This window comes from Rhinatrema bivittatum, chromosome 2 (genome assembly GCF_901001135.1).
Source record: "Rhinatrema bivittatum chromosome 2, aRhiBiv1.1, whole genome shotgun sequence".
Lineage (NCBI taxonomy): Eukaryota > Metazoa > Chordata > Amphibia > Gymnophiona > Rhinatrematidae > Rhinatrema > Rhinatrema bivittatum.
In genome coordinates this window covers 598,519,487-598,538,377 of record NC_042616.1, presented here as the reverse complement: position 1 = coordinate 598,538,377, position 18,891 = coordinate 598,519,487, and the positions used below count along the sequence as shown (strand labels likewise).

General features: G+C 44.3%; 1 protein-coding gene across 7 annotated transcripts in view; it reads right to left on the bottom strand.

Moving 5' to 3' along the window:
* RBBP8 (RB binding protein 8, endonuclease) overlaps window positions 1–18,891 on the bottom strand; it is a 379,857-nt gene that overhangs the window by 26,136 nt on the left and 334,830 nt on the right. The window lies entirely within an intron of this gene.

The following is an 18,891-nucleotide window of genomic DNA, read 5'->3' as shown; positions in this document are numbered from 1 at the left end:
CTAAACTGTAAAGCTGGCTAAAACTACAACCTTATTTGCACATTTCTGACCTCTTGTGCCTTTTCTGTAAAGGGGAGAGGTAAATCCTTCCTTACTTTGTCAATCTACAGGTCAGGTATGTATGTTCTTACTTTTGATGTTGCTAAAAAGTTTAGTCTATATGACCAAACAAAAAAGGCACCTCTTATGTGTTTACTAGTATCGTGGCTCAAAATAAATATATACTAGATACAGTATACAACAATGCACCCAGCTTTATGTAGACGCCGCATCAGCAAGCCTGTCGACGTGTTCAATCTGAAGGACCTGAACTGTCCGGTCTACACATCATTTGCGGCTTGACGGCTGTAGTCTGTGTTGAAAAACAAAATACATTTCAAAACCTTAAAGTGGCTCGAAAGAGCTTGTCTCTTGTATAGAATTTGCACCAAATCAATTGTATCTTCCGACTAGCCCGGCAGCCACCTGCCGGTTATACATAAGTTCTCTCTGCGTCTGTCCCAGCTGTATGGTCGAGGGTAACCCAAAAAGTATGCAATCAGCTATTTGAAATATTTAGTAATGCGGCAACATTAGCCTGCTTGAAGAATTCACTAAAATTCATATGCACCCCGACTGTACCAATTTAGCCAACTTGACAGTGGTCGGTGTTTCGCTGCAGGACTGCAGCTTCATCAGGGGTTGATATCTGGGAAACAAACGTATGATCGTCCAATTTAAGATTTTGAAATGTATTTTGTTTTTCAACACAGACTACAGCCGTCAAGCCGTATACTGTATCTAGTATATATTTATTTTGAGCCACGATACTAGTAAACATATAAGAGGTGCCTTTTTTGTTTGGTTACAGATTGATTATTACAGGACCTATTGAGTGCTCTTTTTCATTGATTTTGCTAAAAAGTTTAGAACATGTGCTCCTTTGTGATTTGAATAAATGGCACAGTGGATCCTTGTGACAACAATGTGGGGCTTGTGACATGAGGAGGTTTTCCCAAATATAGTGCAGTCATGGTTTGTTTACATTTTTCAAAAACATTGCTTCCCCATTTGAAATTCCAAAACTTTAATCTCTGTCAAAACTACCACCATCTTCAAGTGCAGTATGTGGAGGAGAGGGGGGAAAATCAGAGGGGTTTTTTTTCTCTCTTTTTAATGAAACATTTATCCAATTATAATAAAGTGAATATAAGGAAATATCATGCCATGTAGAAATTAGAAAGAGATCTGCCCAGTGGCTCAGTTGGCAAGAGTTGTATACCACGAGGAAGGTCCCCAGTTTGATCCTCAGATCAGCTTAGGGCTGGGGATTCTGAGGAGGTAGCGTTCATAGCCCCAAGGGGAGGGAAGTCATGATAATTGCTTAAGGGAGACACCCAGTGACCAGATTCAGAATCTATTATTGAAAAGTTCCAGAAAGAGCCCTAATATGCATGGCCCTCGACTCAGTACTTTTGCTGCAATGACTGAACTAAACATAAGTTGAGAAGGGATATAAAACAGGGGAAAAAAAAATCCCTAAACCCAAATGAAGGCTCATGGTATCAGATCCAAGCCCTGGTCTGATTGAATGAGGAGTACAAAGGAGCAGGAGGAAACTGCTGGGCAAAAAGAAAAGAAACAGAAAACAAAGGAACCTTTTAAAAATTAAAACAAAATAAAACACATGGCACGAAACTTCCAATCTTCAATTTGAGGATAAAAAAAAAAAAAGACATAAGAAATTCTTATACAAAATAAAGAAAAAGAAGAAATGTGTCTCCCCCCGCATCCAAATCTGGTCATTGCAGTGATAGCAATGACCAGATTCCACTCTAACCCCACCGCAAGAACCTACATCTAAAAAACGGTGCAATGAATTAGCTTACTTCTTTCAAAACAAAGTCACCACACTCACTGCACAGTTTTCCCTCAGCTCTGACAATGTGATACTTCCCCACTATCACTCAGTCTGCTACACTCTCTTCCTTTGAACTCTCCTCCTCCCTGGAAATTGAAAATATACTAAAAAAGATGAGACCTTCCTCACACCCTTCTGATACAATTCCCACCAAGCTTCTCCTTTCTATCCCCAAAACCATTTCTAAACCTCTCTCTAACATACTCAACAGATCCTTGGAACAAGGTTCAGTCCCCAACATACTAAAACAAGCTGTGGTTAAACCCATTCTTAAAAGCCTAATCTTGATCCCTCTATTTTATCTAACTTCAGACCTATCTCCAATCTCCCTTTCCTCTCCAAAATTTTAGAAAAACTAGTCAATTCTCGCCTATCTGAATATCTTGACCAACATAATATCCTCTCTTCCACACAATATGGTTTCCGGAAACACCTCAGTACAGAAACCTTGCTTTTTTCCCTAACAGATGCCATCATCAAAGGAATGGACAGTGGTAACTCCTATCTTCTGGCTATGTTGGACATCTCTGCAGCTTTTGATACTGATAATCACAATATCCTTATTAACATCCTCACAAATACTGGTATCTCTGGAACTGCTCTTTCATGGATAAAGTCCTACCTACAAAATCGCCACTACTCAGTTACCATTGATAACTATAAATCCGACCCGATTAGCCTTGACCGAGGCATTCCCCAAGGTTCCTCTCTCTCCTTAACTCTTTTTAATTTATACATGCTCCCCCTAGCCAATCTCCTTACCAGTCTTGGTATCAAACACTTCATCTACATAGATGATGTTTAAATTCTCCTCCCCTTTACAGACTCTCTTCAAACCGCTCTCCAAAACTGGGAATCCTGCCTCACCTCTATTAACCTACTATTCACTGGTATGCACCTGGCTCTCAATCCCCAGAAAACTGAACTTATCATCTCCTCAAAACGCCCTTTACCACCCATTCCCCCATCCTACTCATCCACAACCTTCCCCACTCACACTCGAAGCCTGGGTGTTATGATTGATGACCAGCTCACCCTCAAATCCTTTATAAAATCTATCCTCAGTGACTGCTACTTCAAGCTGCAAACGATTAAAAAACTCAGACCATTACTATACTTCACCGACTTTCGCACCGTTTTACAGTCTATTGTTTTTTCAAAAATAGACTATTGTAATGCCCTTCTCCTTGGCCTCCCTGCCACCCATATTAAACCTTTACAACTTTTCAGAATGCCTCAGCACGCATCCTTACAAACTCTAAAAAGAGAGACCACATTATCCCAACACTCAGAGCTACACTGGCTACCAATTAAATCGAGAATCCTATACAAAACCCTACCCCTCATTCATAAATGCATCATAAATAAGAACACTCACTGGATCAACCCTCCTTTAATACCACGCACCTCCACAAGGCCTAATCGGTCCACCGATCAAGTCCACCAAACTCATCTCCACAACTAAAAGCTTTTTCACTTGCTGGCCCCACCCTCTGGAACTCCATGCCTCCAGACATACGTTCTGAAACCTCCACCCCTAAAATTAAAAAAAAAACTAAAAACTTGGCTGTTCCTACAGGCCTTCCCCTCAAATATCCCTCTTTACCCTGCACCTCCCGACAATGTGAATGAATGAATGCAGAATATTGTACCACACTATATTGATATTAGCTACTTTTGAAGTTATATATTGTAAATATTGTAAATATTTATATATACAGGTCAATATCGTAAATATTGACCTGTATATACAGACTGTCCTGTATATACAATTTTCCTGTCCTTGTTTTCTAGCGTTTCCTTTAAACAACTAAACTTAACCCTTCTCTTCCTGCTAAACCCCTTCCCTGTGATATCCCCTCAATAACTCTGTACCCAGTTAATCTGTATTTCGATGATATTGTATCGTGTTATCCCATATTTAGCCTCTTGCTATAGTTTTTTGTTCCCTGTAAAGGCTCTGCCTGTCGTTACGGCGACACTGTTTTTGTTCTATGTAAACTGATACAATGTGCAAATGGATGTTGGTATATAAAAATGCCAAAATAAATAAATAAATAAAATAAATAGCCTAAGGAGTAGGCCATTATGTGTCTTTATATAGTGATGCATATACAAACAAATTCCTTTACCAGGGGGTCATGCAGCATCCCCAGCCCCAGCCAACCCAGAGAGTGGAAGACCTGATTCAGGGATCCAATTACCAGAACGGCACTTGTTTCACCATTCTAAACAAATGATATGAAGGGAATAAAGCAGAATAAAGGAGGCCCGTAGGAAAAGTAACATGCATAGCATTTAGTGAGCAGCTGCCATCTTAGTTTGAAAAGAAATAAATTAAATATACTTAACTTTTAATCACCATTACTAAATATGCACTGACAGACAACAGGAAATGCTTTGTACTGTACAATAATACCCTTCCAAATACAGACGGGTGAGATCCATTATATTTGGACTAAATGGAATATTAATGTTGGATGGATGAGCTGATATCACAATAGTCTTAAGTCTAAGAAACATCAAAACATTGTAGAAATTGGCTCAATGAAACTGCTTTGGCACAGAAAATGTAATTTGTGCTTCCCTTTTTATGCTTTTTCTGTACTCTTGTTCTCTGAAGTTCATGCCAGTACCATTTTGTAAAGAGAAGGAATTAACAAATCAAACTTGCATTGCTAAAACACAATGCAATTGCAACTGGACCCTATATTTTCCCATCTACAAGAACAGGAAACATTTTGTACATTTCTATACAGGTAATTTGTTTACACAGACAGGTAAGAAACAGGAAAAAAAAAAAAAAGAGGAAGAGTTCTGAAGAAAGCTATGGGTTCAATCCCTAAAGATTTCTCCTGTTTTGTCTCTATGAAAACACAATACAAGTGGACCAATATTCAGTAAGCTGGCAAGCATATAGTTATTTAGCTAAAGTTAGTCAGATAACTTGTTCTGGATATTCAATAGGATAAACATTCCAGTAATTATCCCTGAATAATTTTATCCAGCTAACGTTAAAACTAACTGGCTATCTTTTGAATATGGCAGGTTAGGTCTGCAATTACTCAGCTAGATAACCTGCCACTTAACTGGATATCTTAAAAAAAAAATCCTATGTGGCATTATTATGCTTTAAAAAAAAAGTTTTATTGTGCGTGAGCCACTCAACTTCATTTCTCAGCCCCCTCCCCAAAAAGAAAGAGAGACTCCTGCTGGCCCCCCCCCCCAACCCCCACAATTAAGAACTTTTAAAATAAAAGTAAACATTTGTGCAGTCCTCCCTCTCTATCTTATCTGCTCCCTTCCTGGTAAAGCAGCCTTAAATAGGACTCCCCTCCTTCCCCCCACCACCTTCCTAACCCTTCCACCCTGTACCTATCTTAACCCTACAGCCTCCGTTTCTAGTGCCAGGATATTCAGTTGTGGCAGATTATCTGGCTACATAAGTCCGGAAAACTTCAGGCCTACTCCGAGGCAGGTCTAAAGTTATCTGGCTGCTTTAGCCACTTATAGATGAAAACAGGATAAGTTAGCTGGATAACTTTACTCCACTTAGGGACAATTCATCATCTGGCTAAATTATAGCTAGATAAAACAAGTCTGCTTACCATAATGTTCTCCGTAGACAGCAGGATGAATTAGCCATGATATATGGGAGACGTTAATCAGATGGTGCCAAATGGACCCTTGTCTTTTGCTCTACTGAGCATGTGAGGGCATTGCCTTGTGAACTCTTCAGTTGATGTTAGAGCTAGTTCTAGCTAGGTAGTCAATTCTCCAGTAAGACGGGTGGGTATTTAGCATGACTAACTCATCCTGCTGTCTATGGATTACACTGTTTATGGTAAGAAAACGTGCTTTCTTCATTGATAAGCAGTGCTTGGGGAGTCCCAAGTGGAGGGCTGCAGTGGAAAATTTACTCAAAAAGCAACCCAGACCCCATCATAGAGCATAGACTACTGGGTGAACAGGCTACGCAAAACTGCTTGTCCAAAATTTACTGTTGCTTCTTGATATATTGTCCAGACACAATGGGACATGGTGTCCACTGACAACCAAGTTGTAGCTTTGCAGATGTCTTCAATAAGCACGGGTTGCAGATGAGCCACTAATGCAGCCGTGGCTCTCGCCTGATAAACTTTGACTGAGTTTGTAATCTGGAGCCCTGCTAGCGTATAAGACTGCACGATACAGTCTGCTAGCCAACTGGATAATATTTGTTTGGCAACTGCAATTCCCAGTCAGATAGGGTCATAAAAGACTAATACTTGTGAGACTTGATTATGTGGCTGTGTTCTCTTCCTGTATGGAATGAAGGGCTTTTTTACCTTCATGTGCATGCGGCCTTGGACAGAATGTAACACGATGGCTTGATTTATATAAACAGCTGACACCACCTTTGGTAGAAACTTAGGGTGTGCAGAGCATCATCCTATTGTGGAAGAATTACAAATAAGGAAAGTAATGAACCAATGTCTGAAAATCACAGATTCTTCTGGCTGACAAGATTGCAAAGAATAATACTTTCCATGCGAGAAACTTCAGAGAAGCCAATGGCTCAAAATGTGATTTCATAAGCTGTGCTAGAAGCACAATAAGGTCCTATCGAACAGGTGGCTTGGCCACTGGATGTTTAGTATGCCATAAGCCTTTCACAAATGTTGACACTAAAGGATGAGTGGAGACCAGTTTATGCTCTACCTGAATATGGTAGACCGCTATGGCACTGAGATGCACTCTCACTGACAAGATACTGAGACTTGAAAAGGAAAGAATGAGCAAGTACTGAAGAAGTTCTCATGGCTCACATGCAAACTGGTTCAAGGAGCTTTATTGATACAGTTTCCATTTATAGCCATAAGCTCTTCTAGTGGAGGGCTTTCTGGCAAATATGATTATGTTCTGAACTTCTATGGGTAAGGAAAGTGAAGCAATCAGTGAGCGCTCAACATCCAGGCTGTCAAGTTGAGAGGAGGAAGATTCGGATGATATACACGATCCTCTTTGGTCAACAAGGATGGATCAGACCCTAGAGAGATCAGAGTTCTGAGACAAATGCACCAGGTACACGAATCACACTTTTTGGGCATACTGGTACAATAAATATCAGGTAGGCCCGGTCTTTGAGTTCTGTTCTGTCTTAGCTATCAGTGGAATCTGTGGAAAAGCATACGAGATCTGCATTCCAGATGAGCAAAAAAGTATCTTGAGCAGACCTATGTTCACTGGGTAGAATGGAACAAGATCTTTCCACTTTTCTGTTTTCCTCCGACACAAAGGGGTCAATTGAAGGATGTTCTCAAAGGTAGATCAGTCTGAAGGGGCTGCTGCTAAGAAACCATTTGTGAGGGAGAAATATCCTGAGGCGGCAATCCCCAGAAGGTAGGTCGCTTGAAGAATTGCTTGATGGTTGCATGTCCATTTCCATATCTTTATGGCTTCTTGGCAGAGTGTCCATGACCCCGTGCCTCCCTGCTTGTTGATATGAAGCAGAGTGGCTTACCTGTAACAGGTGTTCAAGGACAGCAGGATATTAGTCCTCACACATGGGTGACATCATCAGATGGAGAACGATGCAGAAAACCTATGTCAAACGTTCCAGAAATTTTAACTAGGCACATTGAGCATGCCCAACATGCCCTATACCATGCATCCACATGAGGTCCCTCTTTGGTCTTATAACATAGAATTATGATAAAATAAAAAATAGGAGAAACCCAACTCCGTGGGGTGGTGGGTGGTTTTCTTGAGGACTAACATCCTGATGTCCTCGGAGAACACCAGTTACAGGTAAACAACTCTTTCTCAGAGGACAAGCAGGATGGTAGTCCTCACACATGGGTGAATCCCTAGCTATAGGCTTCCCCCCAACACAAAAAGGGACCAATAGACACCTAACCAGGTACTGTTGATAACAAAGGGGGAGACAGCCTGAACCCAAACAGGCCCTAGGATAGGGAGAGTTGGCTTCTATACCTCAAACAGGCTCCAGAGGACAGACTGGCTGAACCTACTGTCACATCAGACATCCCTTTCCAGACAGTAATGGGATGTGAAAGTTTGGAGAGAACGCCACGTCACAGCCTTGCAGATCTCCTCCAGGGGAACTGCTTGCAAGTGGACCACCGACACTGCTATAGCTCTGACAGAATGAGCCTTGATATGACCCCCAAGACGCAGTCCCGCCTGGGCATAACAAAAAGAAATGCAATTGGATTGCTAGCCAATTGGATACTGTCTGTTTGGCAATGGCAATACCCAACCTATTCTTATCAACCCCCCCCCCCCCCCCAAAAAAAAAAAAGTTGGGTGGTCTATGGGCTTCTGTCCACTCAAGGTAGAAGGCTAAGGCTCGCTTGCAGTCCAAACTGTGCAGTGCTTGTCTGCAGGGTCTGAACCGTCAAGGCCAGAGCTTGCAAAGTTCCGGAGAGGGAATCGCTCATGACCAGCCAGTTGTCCAGGTGTGGGAACACATGGACTGAGCGATGCCTGAGGTAGGCAGCCACCACCGCTAAGCATTTGGTGAAGGCACAGGGGCCAATGCCAACCCAAAGGGCAGCACTTTGTATTGGAAATGTGCATTCCCCACCATGAAGTGGAAGTACTTCCTTTGGTTGGGGACAATCGCAATATGTGCGTATGCCTCCTCGAGGTCGAGTGAGCAAAGCCAGTTTCTTTTTCGGAGGAGCGGGATCAGCGTGCCCAGAGAGACCATCTTGAATTTTTCTCTTACGAGAAACCTGTTCAATGCCCTGAGGTCGAGAATGAGGCGCAAGCCGGCATTCTTTTTCGGAAGGAGGAAATACCTTGAGTAGAACCTGTTGATGGCAAGGGACCGGTTCCACTGTGCCTGCTGTGAGGAGGGTGGAGAGTTCCGTTTGAAGAATGGTCAAATGGGCGAATGAACCCCATGATGGACATGGGGGAGAAGTCTCTGGGAGCCGGCTGAAATGCAGACAGTACCCCTGGCGGATAATGGAGAGGACCCAGTGGTCTGATGTTGTCTCTTCCCAATGACAAGCAAAGCTGGAGTCTGCCGCAGACTGGAAGATCTGTCGCCAGGGGAACTGCTAGCTTATTTACACTTCCTCACTGCCCGTCAAATGCCCATGGCCGGGGAGCTGGTTGGGGTCTAGGGGTCCGCTGCTGGCGAGGACGATCCCTAGAACTGGTTAGAGGTAGGCGAGTCTGAGCAGCCAGAGGGTAATACTTCCTCTGCCGATAGAAAAGGTTTATGAGAACCTTGCCTGGAGGATCTCCTGGCTGAGGACGCCCTTCTGAGCCCCTAGCGGATAGCTGCTGGAGGGTATCATAATGGTTCTTCAGCTGCATCATCGCATCCCGGACCTTATCCCCGAACAGATTCTTGCCTGTACAGGGGAGGTTGGTGAGCCTATCCTGGACCTCCGACTAGAGTCCAAGGCCTGGAGCCAAGCCATCCTTCTGGTGCCGATACCCACAGCGGCTAAGCGGGCTGCAGTTTAAAAAACATTGTAGGTGACCGAAAGCCTTACCGTACCGAGGAGGCACCGACTGCGAAGGGGTACCCGACGAGGACCTGGAAAAAACAGTCCGAAAAAATTGAAGAAAATTAAAAAAAAAATTGGAGCACCGTGGAAAAGAATAGACTGAAGGGGGACTTCATGTGGACGCACGCATAGTAGCAGGCTGGGCATATTCAAGCTGCTGGTCAAAGCTTCTAAAAACTTTGACAAAAGTTTTCCGTGCCGGGCTCCATCGGATGATATCACCTACATGTGACGACTACCCTAGGAGTCTCTCTAGTGCACGGCACGTCAGCGAGTCGATCCTGCATTTCTGGTTGGAAATTTGAGGGCCACAGCCATGCCAGACTGCAGGTGTCTATTCCTGCTGCAGAGACCCTCGACACAGTCCGGAAAAAATCGTAGGTTTCATGGACCTCGTGTTTTCTGCACTCCAAGCCCTTTTGTACCAGCGACAAGAGGGTGTCTTGCTGCTGTTGAGGCAGCTCCTTAGTCACACCTCCTGCTCCTGCTTCCAGATGTCCTGCGAATATTGGCTCATGTAGAGCTGGTAAGCAGCAATACGGGCAATAAGCATGACACCCTGGAACACCTTCCTCCCAAGAGCATCCAACTCTCTGTGGTCCTTCCCCAGGGGCATCGAGGATTGGGTCCAAGAGCACTTGAGCCCTCGAGGGCGGATTCGACCACAACCGATTGCTAGTGCAGCTTTCTGGACGAGGTAAACCATGTCCGCCTTCTTATTTACAGGAGGCACTGTGAGGGGATGCTCTCTAATCCTCATCAACTACTTAAGGATTTCATGCACTGCGACTGCCACAATCTCCTTAGGAGGCTCCATGAACTAAAGAACCTCAAAGCATTTTATGCCTGGCATCTTCGGTCAAAAGCTGGAATGGGATGGCCTCTGCCTTCACCCTTACAAAACCTGTGAAGGTTAAGTCCTCAGGCGGAGACCTCCTCCACTCCTCTGGAGGAGAAGGGTCTGACAGGAGACCATCCAATCCTCGGAAGATGACGCCATCTAATCATCCTCCAGGGTCATGGAGACCCTCATCGTCACTGTATACCACAGGGAATAGGGCCCTAGTTGCTCAGCCAATGTCCAGAGGTGCAGGCACTGATGGAACTAGACTGGGGACTACAGGCCTCGGCATCTCTGCTGGCCTCGGCGGAGCTTCCTTTTTGGAGGAATCAGTGATGACCACTGTATCGGTAGGGGGTGGCCTCTGTGCCCTACTGGGCACCAAAGCAACTCTGGGAATCGATGCCAGCTGGGTCAGTAAGGCACGGATGAGCACACTGAGCTTTTTCAGAAGCAGTACGAGGCCAAGTGGCACTGGCTCCGTTGGTGCCACAGGACCGAAGCCTGCAGCGCCCATTCCACTGCTAGCTAGACTCAATGCTCCAGCTCCTCTTCGAACGTCGCCGATGCAACACCGACTAGGAGAGAGGTCTAACCAGATCTTCCTCAGAGCCGCGAGGGGGATCGGCGACTGGTGGAGACAGTTGTGGAACCCAGGCTTCAATGGAGGATGCGTGCTCCTTGCCATGGGGTCACTTCAGGGGCATTGTAGCAAAAGCTGGTGTGTCCCCGTGCCCGGCATCATACACAGATTGGGCCTGGTTGCAATGCTTCTTGGTCTTCTCATGATGCTCAGTCCAGTCATTCCCCAGTGCCGAGGATGATGAATCCAGCGTCCTCAGTGCGGAGGAGATTGACAATCAGTCAGTCTCCAGCGTCCCTATCCACCTGCAACCTCGATGGAACTGACAGTCCCGCCAATGTCGACAGCGTGTTGTCCAATGTGGCTCCAAGGTCCTTCGATGCCAATGGCGTGGACTCCTTTGATATGAAGACATCTCTTCAGGGTCATCTGGGCGCACAAGCAGCAACCCCAGACTTTATGCGATGTCCCCAGGCAAAGGATGCAAACATGATGAGTATCGGTGATCGATGTGGTCCTCCGGCACTGGGGGCATCGGTGGAAACCAGACTCAGCCATGACGGGGCAAAAGAAAAGGGAAAAGACAGATGATGGCTGTGGGCGTTGATGGCCGATAGGCACCAAGGAACCACTACCAAGGGGGGAACCTACTGCGAAAAGAAACTTATCTGAACGTCGGAAACCCTGATTGGAGGCACTACGGGGAGGCACGAAGAGGAACCTGGCGACTGACTGAAGGAAAAAGATAGCGAAAAACTGCAAAAATCAAAGTTTTCCACAAGGCAAAAGCCCAACATTTTTTTAGCTCAAACCGCGAGGTTCACTGCTCCGTGGAAAAAAATACTGAAGACCCCGTGTGGAATAGGGCATGCACAGTGTGCCTAGTCAAAGGTTCTGGAAACTTTATTAAGTTTTACGCATCAGGTTCCATCTGATGTCACACATGTGTGAGGACTACCATCCTGCTTGTCTTCTGAGAAAACAGATGCTCATGTTGAGTGTCCATTTTCCCAACCTGCTCGGACAGCCACCTCTCCTCTGTGCCCAATGCCTTGGAGGCACTAGGGACGCACAATTTTCCCTAGCGCCTCCTTTTTAGGGCAACCTCATTTAAATATTGCATCGCACGCCCAGGAGAGGTCGCTGGGTACACATTAGGAAGATGGGCACTCAACACTGAGCATCTGTTTTCTACGCACAAATATTGCATTGGCCCCTAAGGATATAATCCAGCTACCAGCTATAGAGTCTGAGCAACTGCAAATTTTCTCCTTATCCAGGACAGTCTGTCTTCTTTCTTGGTATACCACCACCTTGGCTAGAAATATATATCAAACCAAGCAAGGTAGCACTGACAAAACTATTTGTTTTAATATCCCCATGCATTTCATTTAACTGGCCTCGCAAGAGAAAGCTAGAAATTCCTCACTTAAAATTTTAGTTTAGCTTGCCTTTTCTTTTCTTTTTAAACATGACTATTTTTCTATCCTATGTTTTTTCTATGGTTTATATCTTCTCTCCCCTCCAGAACCTAGCAGTTACAGAGACTGTTCTTTAGTCATGATTCCACAGATAACTGCTTCCTTAGGAGCCTGGTGTGCAAATATTTTGGGCCTTCCAGCAGGTGTCACTGCTGTAGAATGGTTTGGAGTCCTTCCCTTCCAGTGGTTGTGATTGCTGCCTCAATAGCACCCAGCTCCAGCCAGTCTGAAGAGGAGACTGGATTGGAATGGAACCCAGGTCTCCTGTATAGCTTGCACTTCCTATTTAAACTTTTACCACAAGAAAGATAGGTAGATGCTTTTTGAGAGTACTCAAATTTGAGTTAATTTAGTTAGTGCCTGCATAATAGTATATTCCAAGTAACTTGTTTTACTGACTGCATTCTATGCCAGGTTGTCTCAGACTGCTTGAAGCTAAGGTTTAAATGGCTGTTTTCAGCTAGTCTACTAAGTATAGCTGTAGGTGTTTTCCCTTGACCAGTGAGAACTTCAAACTTCTTAAAAGAAGTGCCTAGAAAGATGAGCCAAGAACCAACTGTTGAGGAAGAGAAACTGAGAAATCTGATTAGACCTTGCCTAAAGAGGGATACGTTGAAATGGTGTTGGGGAGAGAAGGAAATCCCACAGCTTGGGAGAGATTAAATTATGTGAATAGTTGAAAAGACTTGCTAGCAAACATTCAGCAAATGTAGCAAGGTAAAAACTGCTCTGAATCTCACATTGACAGACTTTTCTGATTACAAGACTCTGGAGAGGGGTACAGCTAAGACACAGGCCGAAACAGTACAGTGCGCTCTGGAGGAAATGCAACATGCAAATGCATGTTGATGGACCTATTAGTTATTCCCGTGCAATACAGAAAGTAAGATGTGCAGCCAAGCCGCACATTTTACTTTCAGAAATTAATGCCTGCCCAAAGGCTTAATATATCATGGCGATATTAAGTCGGAGGCCCCAAAAGTAAAAAAAAAAAAAAAAGTAAAAATCGGCCCGCAGGTTGGAAGACAGAAGCTCAGTTATGCCGGCATTCGTTTTCCAAACCCATGGCTGTCAGCGGGTTTGAGAACAGACGCCGGAAAAATTGAGCGTCGGCTGTCAAACCCGCTGACAGCCGCCGCTCCTTTTACCGTGGGCCCTAATTTGCATAGGCCACCCTCCTCAATCGCTCGCCCAGGAGAGTGGCCTGTGCGCACACCGGGAAAGCGGGCACTCGCCAGCTCTCCCTCGCGTTTTTCTGAATCGGCCTGACAGTGATTGTTTAAATATTATACTAAGAACAGGGTTAGCATTCCCCTGCACAGTGAGGGTACAGCAAATTCATGTTCAGTTAGTGTTCAGAATGAGCTAGGCTTTCATTTGGAATTTTTTTCTGTAACCTCTAAGATTTTGGTTTTAGTTCATTTGAATAAACCTTCCTAACATATTTAAAATCAAATCTGCCTGTTCAGGGGGTAGCTACTAAAATGGTTAGTGATCTTTGTTGTAAATCATATCAGGACAGACAAAGGTGTAAACATGTATAATGTAGAGGAAAGGGGAGATATGACAGACATTTAAATACCTCCAACATATCAAATCACAGGAGGTGGGCCTCTTTCAATGGAAAATAGACTTTGGAATGAGGGGTCATAGGATGTGAGTGAAATGGAGTAAATTTGGGAGTAATTTAAGGAAATATTTCTTAAAGCGGATGGTAGATGCGTAGAACAGCCTCCTAGTGGAAAAAAGGACAAGAAAGCTTGGGAATCTCTGAAGGAGTAGTAGGGATTGTAGAGAAGGACAGACTAGCTAGGCTGGTCTTCTTCTGCCATAATATTTTTATTATTAAAATCTGAGTACTGTAGTTTCGGAAAAAGCAATTTTTAAAAATCTTAAATGCAGTCTCTGAGGGCTCTTCTTTAAAGATGGCGTAATCTGTATGGAGGCCCATGATGGAAAGGGACTGAGTGTTATTCTAAGTATTAGTCATATAAGAATCAAAGCTGAAGATGAGAAGGCCTCAAACGGCTCATCAGTGGAGGTAGAAGAGAATAGCACATCCAGTCTTGCATGTTTGGGACAGAAAAGGACGATGATAGTGGGGAAAAGTTTCAGAGGAAGAGTTAACTGGGTAGAATGGATGGGCCAATTTGGTCTTTATCAGTCGTTATTTACTATCGGGCAGATACAGTAAAGTCCACGGGTTCCTGGCGCGCGCAATTCACTATTCAAATTAGGCCCGGCGGTAAAAACAGGCAAAAGGAGGCGCTAGGGACACTAGCGCGTCCCTAGCGCCTCCTTTTGGACTGGAGCGGCAGCTGTCAGCGGGTTTGAAAGCAGATGCTCAATTTTGCCGGCGTCGGTTCTCGAGCGTGCTGACAGCTACGGGCTCGGAAACCGGACGCCAGCAAAATTGAGCGTCCGGTTTTCGACCCGACAGCCGTGTGCTGACTTCAAATTTTTTTTTTTTACTTTTGGAAACTTTCGGGACCTCCGACTTAATATCACCATGATATTAAGTCGGAGGGTGCACAGAAAAGCAGTTTTTACTGCTTTTCTATGCACTTTCCTGGTGCCCGAAGAAAGTAGCGCCTACCTTTGGGTAGGCGCTAATTTCTGAAAGCAAAATGTGCAGCTTGGCTGCACATTTTGTTTTCTGAATCGAGCAGGAATACCTAATAGGGCCATCAACATGTATTTGCATGTTGCGGGCGCTATTAGGTTCGGGGGGGTTGGACACGCATTTTCGGCCCCTTACTGAATAAGGGGTAATGCTAGCACGTCGAAAACGCGCGTCCAATAGAGGGTTAACAGTGTGCTCCGTCGGAGTGCACTGTACTGTATCGGCCCGTATGTTACTCCTAATTCTAAAGAAGCACTGAAAAGGTCAGCTAGTGTTGCTGCTAGAACATCTCTAAGTTCTCTTAATACCCTCAGATATATCCCTTCCGGTCTCATTGCTTTATCTAGTTTAAGTTTAGCTAGTTCCTCACAAACACACACTTCTATAATTCAACTGAAGTTAACCTCACTTCCAATCTTATTTGTTTTCGTTTTATACGGTCCTGTTCCTGACATTTACACTGACACAGAACAAAAATATTTGTTAAGCAATTTTTCTTTTTTTCATTAGTCTTTACACATTCCTCCCTGTCACATCTTAATTTCACAATGCCATTTTATCCTATCAGTAACATCTGAAAGAAGTCATCCCCCTATTTTACTGTATTTGCTATTTTTCTTCCATTTGCTGCTTTGCATTCCTGACTACGTTCCTAGTTTCTCTTAGCTTTTCCTAATATTGTCACTTGTTTTCTTCTTAATGCAGCCTCTCGTAGTTTATGAATACTAACCTTTATTCTTTACCTTTTCAACTATTTCTTAAGAAAGTCCTTTTGTTTCCTTTATTTACTTTCCTAATAGCCAGTCTATGACAGATTGCAAACAAGCATTTAAGTCTGAAAGATTACCCAATTCACCTTTATCATACGAAGTCACCAACTGTATATCATCAGCATATAAATATAGGCTAATGCCAAAACTCTAAGAGAATTGTACTTGGCTGCAATGGAGTACGAAAAATATCACAGCCAATGTGGCAGACAAAGAAAAGAAAACCCCAAAACTAACATAAGTGCTAAAAACTGCGACAAATAAAGAGTAAGTAATCACCAGATCCAGATGATATACAAACCAGAGTTCTGAAAGAACTAAAAAATGAAAATTGCAGACTTATAGCTAATAATCTATTACATCTCATTCAAATCAGCTAAGGTATTGGAGGACCTTGAAAAAGTGGGAGACTGGGCATCTAAATAGCAGATGAAATGTTATGTGGATAAGTGCAAAGTAACATATATAGGAAAGAAAAATCCAAACTATAGTTACATGATACTGGGTTCCATATTAGTGGTCACCACCCAGGAAAAATCTTGGAGTCACTGTGGACAACACTTTGGAATCCTGGGTTCAGTGTGTATGGGCATTAAAAAAAGCAAATATGTTAGGCTTTATAAAGAAAGGAATGGAAAATAAAATGGAAGATATAATGCCTCAGTATCGATCCAAGGTGCAATCACACCTTGAAGACTGTGTGCAGTTTTTGTCACCCCATCTCAAAGAAAGATACAGCAGAACTAGAAAAGGTGCAGAGACTGGCTACCAAAATGATAAAGGGGATGGAACAGCTCCCCTATATGGAAAGGCTAAACAGGTTAGGGCTCTTCAGACTGGAGAAGAGATGCCTGATAAGAGATTTAATAGAGGTCTATAAAATCATGATTGAGGTAGACAGATAAATAGGAAATTACCACCTTTTCTAATCGCACCAGACCTAAGCGATACTTCATGAAGCTAATAGGTAGTACATTTAAAACAAATCAGAGAAAGTATTTTTTCACTTAGCACACAAAACTGTGGAATCTGTCGTCAGAAGATATGTCAAATGCAGTTAGCATAGCTGGCTTGAAAAATTGTTTGGTCCAAGAAAACAAAGAGGTAGGCGATCTATGATAGCCGTAAGGATAAACACAAACAATAGATGCCTGATCTTTTTCCAAATGTTTATTAAGCAGAGACGTGTTCAAAAACACGATTTTTGAACACGTCTCTGCTTAATAAACATTTGGAAAAAGATCAGGCATCTATTGTTTGTGTTTATCCTTTGAAAAATTGTTTGGACAAGTTCCTGGATGAAAAATCCATAAACCTATTAGGAATGTCAACTTGGGAAAGTCACAGTTTATCCTAGTTATGAACAAGAGGATCGGCCCTATTCTTTGGGATTCTACTGGTTCCTTGTGACCTGGTTTGACCACAGTTGAAAACAAGATGCTGGGCTTAATGGACCTTCGGTCTTTCCCAAACTGGAAAGAGTCTAAGGGGTTGAGGGGTATGGGGGGTAGGGGTGTGTGAGTGTGTCAAATGAAGGGCAGGGTCCTGGATTTCAAGAGTGCCAACACTGCTAAAAAGGAGTACCTTGAAGTGGCACTGACAGGGTGGGAACATCTTTTTATCTTAGAACAATGTACTAAACTAAAAAGATCTATAACAATGGGCCGGATTTTAAAAGGGTTACGAGCATAAGGTATGCGCGTAGCCCTTTTAAAACGCCCCTGCGCGCGCCGAGCCTATTTTGCATAGGCTTCCGGCGCGCGTAAAGACCCGTGATGCGCGTAAGTCCCGGGGCTTTCTTGGGGGGAGGGGGGGCGTGACGCGGTGCCGCGGGCGAGGTTTCGGCCCGAGGGCATTTCGGGGGCGTGGCCGCGGCCTCCAGACCAGCCCTCGGACAGGAACATGGTGCGCGGCAGCCGGCCCAGCGCGCGCAAAGTTACACCTGCCTCGAGCAGGCGTAACTTGTGCGAGAGGTGGGGGGGGGGGGGGGTTTAGATAGGGCCGGGGGGGGTGGGTTAGGTAGGGGAAGGCGGGGGGAGGCGGAAGGAAAGTTCCCTCCGAGGCTGCTCCGATTTCGGAGCGGCCTCAGAAGGAACGGGCAGCGCGTGCAGGGCTCGGCGTGCGCAAGTTGCACAAATGTGCACCCCCTTGCGTGCACTGACCCCGGATTTTATAAGATACGTGCGGCTACGCACGTATCTTATAAAATCCAGCGTACTTTTGTTCGCGCCTAGTGTGCGAACAAAAGTACGCTTGCGCACTGTGTTTTAAAATGTACCCCAATGGCTACAAATCTTTATGCTAGGAAACTAAATAAAATAATAGCAAAAAGGGAGATCAATATGGTTTTCAAAGAAAGTGGCAGAAAAAGTAAGAGCACAAAGATGAGCACTGCAAAGACTTCAGAAAGAAGAGAACAGGAAAGAATACCTGGAAGAGCTGAAAGAAGCAGGGAAGGCAGTCAAGATGGTGGGAACAGCAGCTTGTATTTAAAGTTCCAGGGAGTGCTGGAAGGGGTGGGTATAGGAAGGGGGGAATTGGGGCTCAGGAACCTAACTTTTTTTTTTTTTTTTTTGCTTGGGGGAGGGGGGAGGGTTTTGAGCCCCCTTGACATTACTATGTGAGGGGGCAGGGGGGCTGCCTCTATTTACTATGTGGGAGGGAAAGGGGGGCCAGGGGCTTCTTATATTAACTATGTGGGGAGGAAGGGGGGTGGGGCTTCATTTTACCTTTTTTTTTTTTTTTATTGGGCCTCCGAGTGGCGGCCTCAGGTTGAGCCGCTGACCACCGCTCAACCTCCCCATTTTTCCGCAATTTGTGTTTCCCTGCTCTTTAAATGTGAGGCAGGAGCCTCGGGATCTGCATTAGAGTCTCGGGCTCCCCGCCTCACATTTAATGCTTTTCAAGAAAGTGGTGTTATTTTATCGCAGCTGACCACCTTCTTGGTCAGCTGCAATAAAATATTTGTATGAGATTGCCTATTAATGACCTTCTTTGCATTCATTTACATTATTCATGCATGGAAATCGCAGGTAAAGGTGATCATTGTAATAGGGGATGGAACTGGACAGGGAGATGCAACATATCGCATGATATACAGTGTTTATCATGCGTTAAAGCACTACTGGAGCTTGATGCAACCACCAGTTAGTTTTGTAAACCCT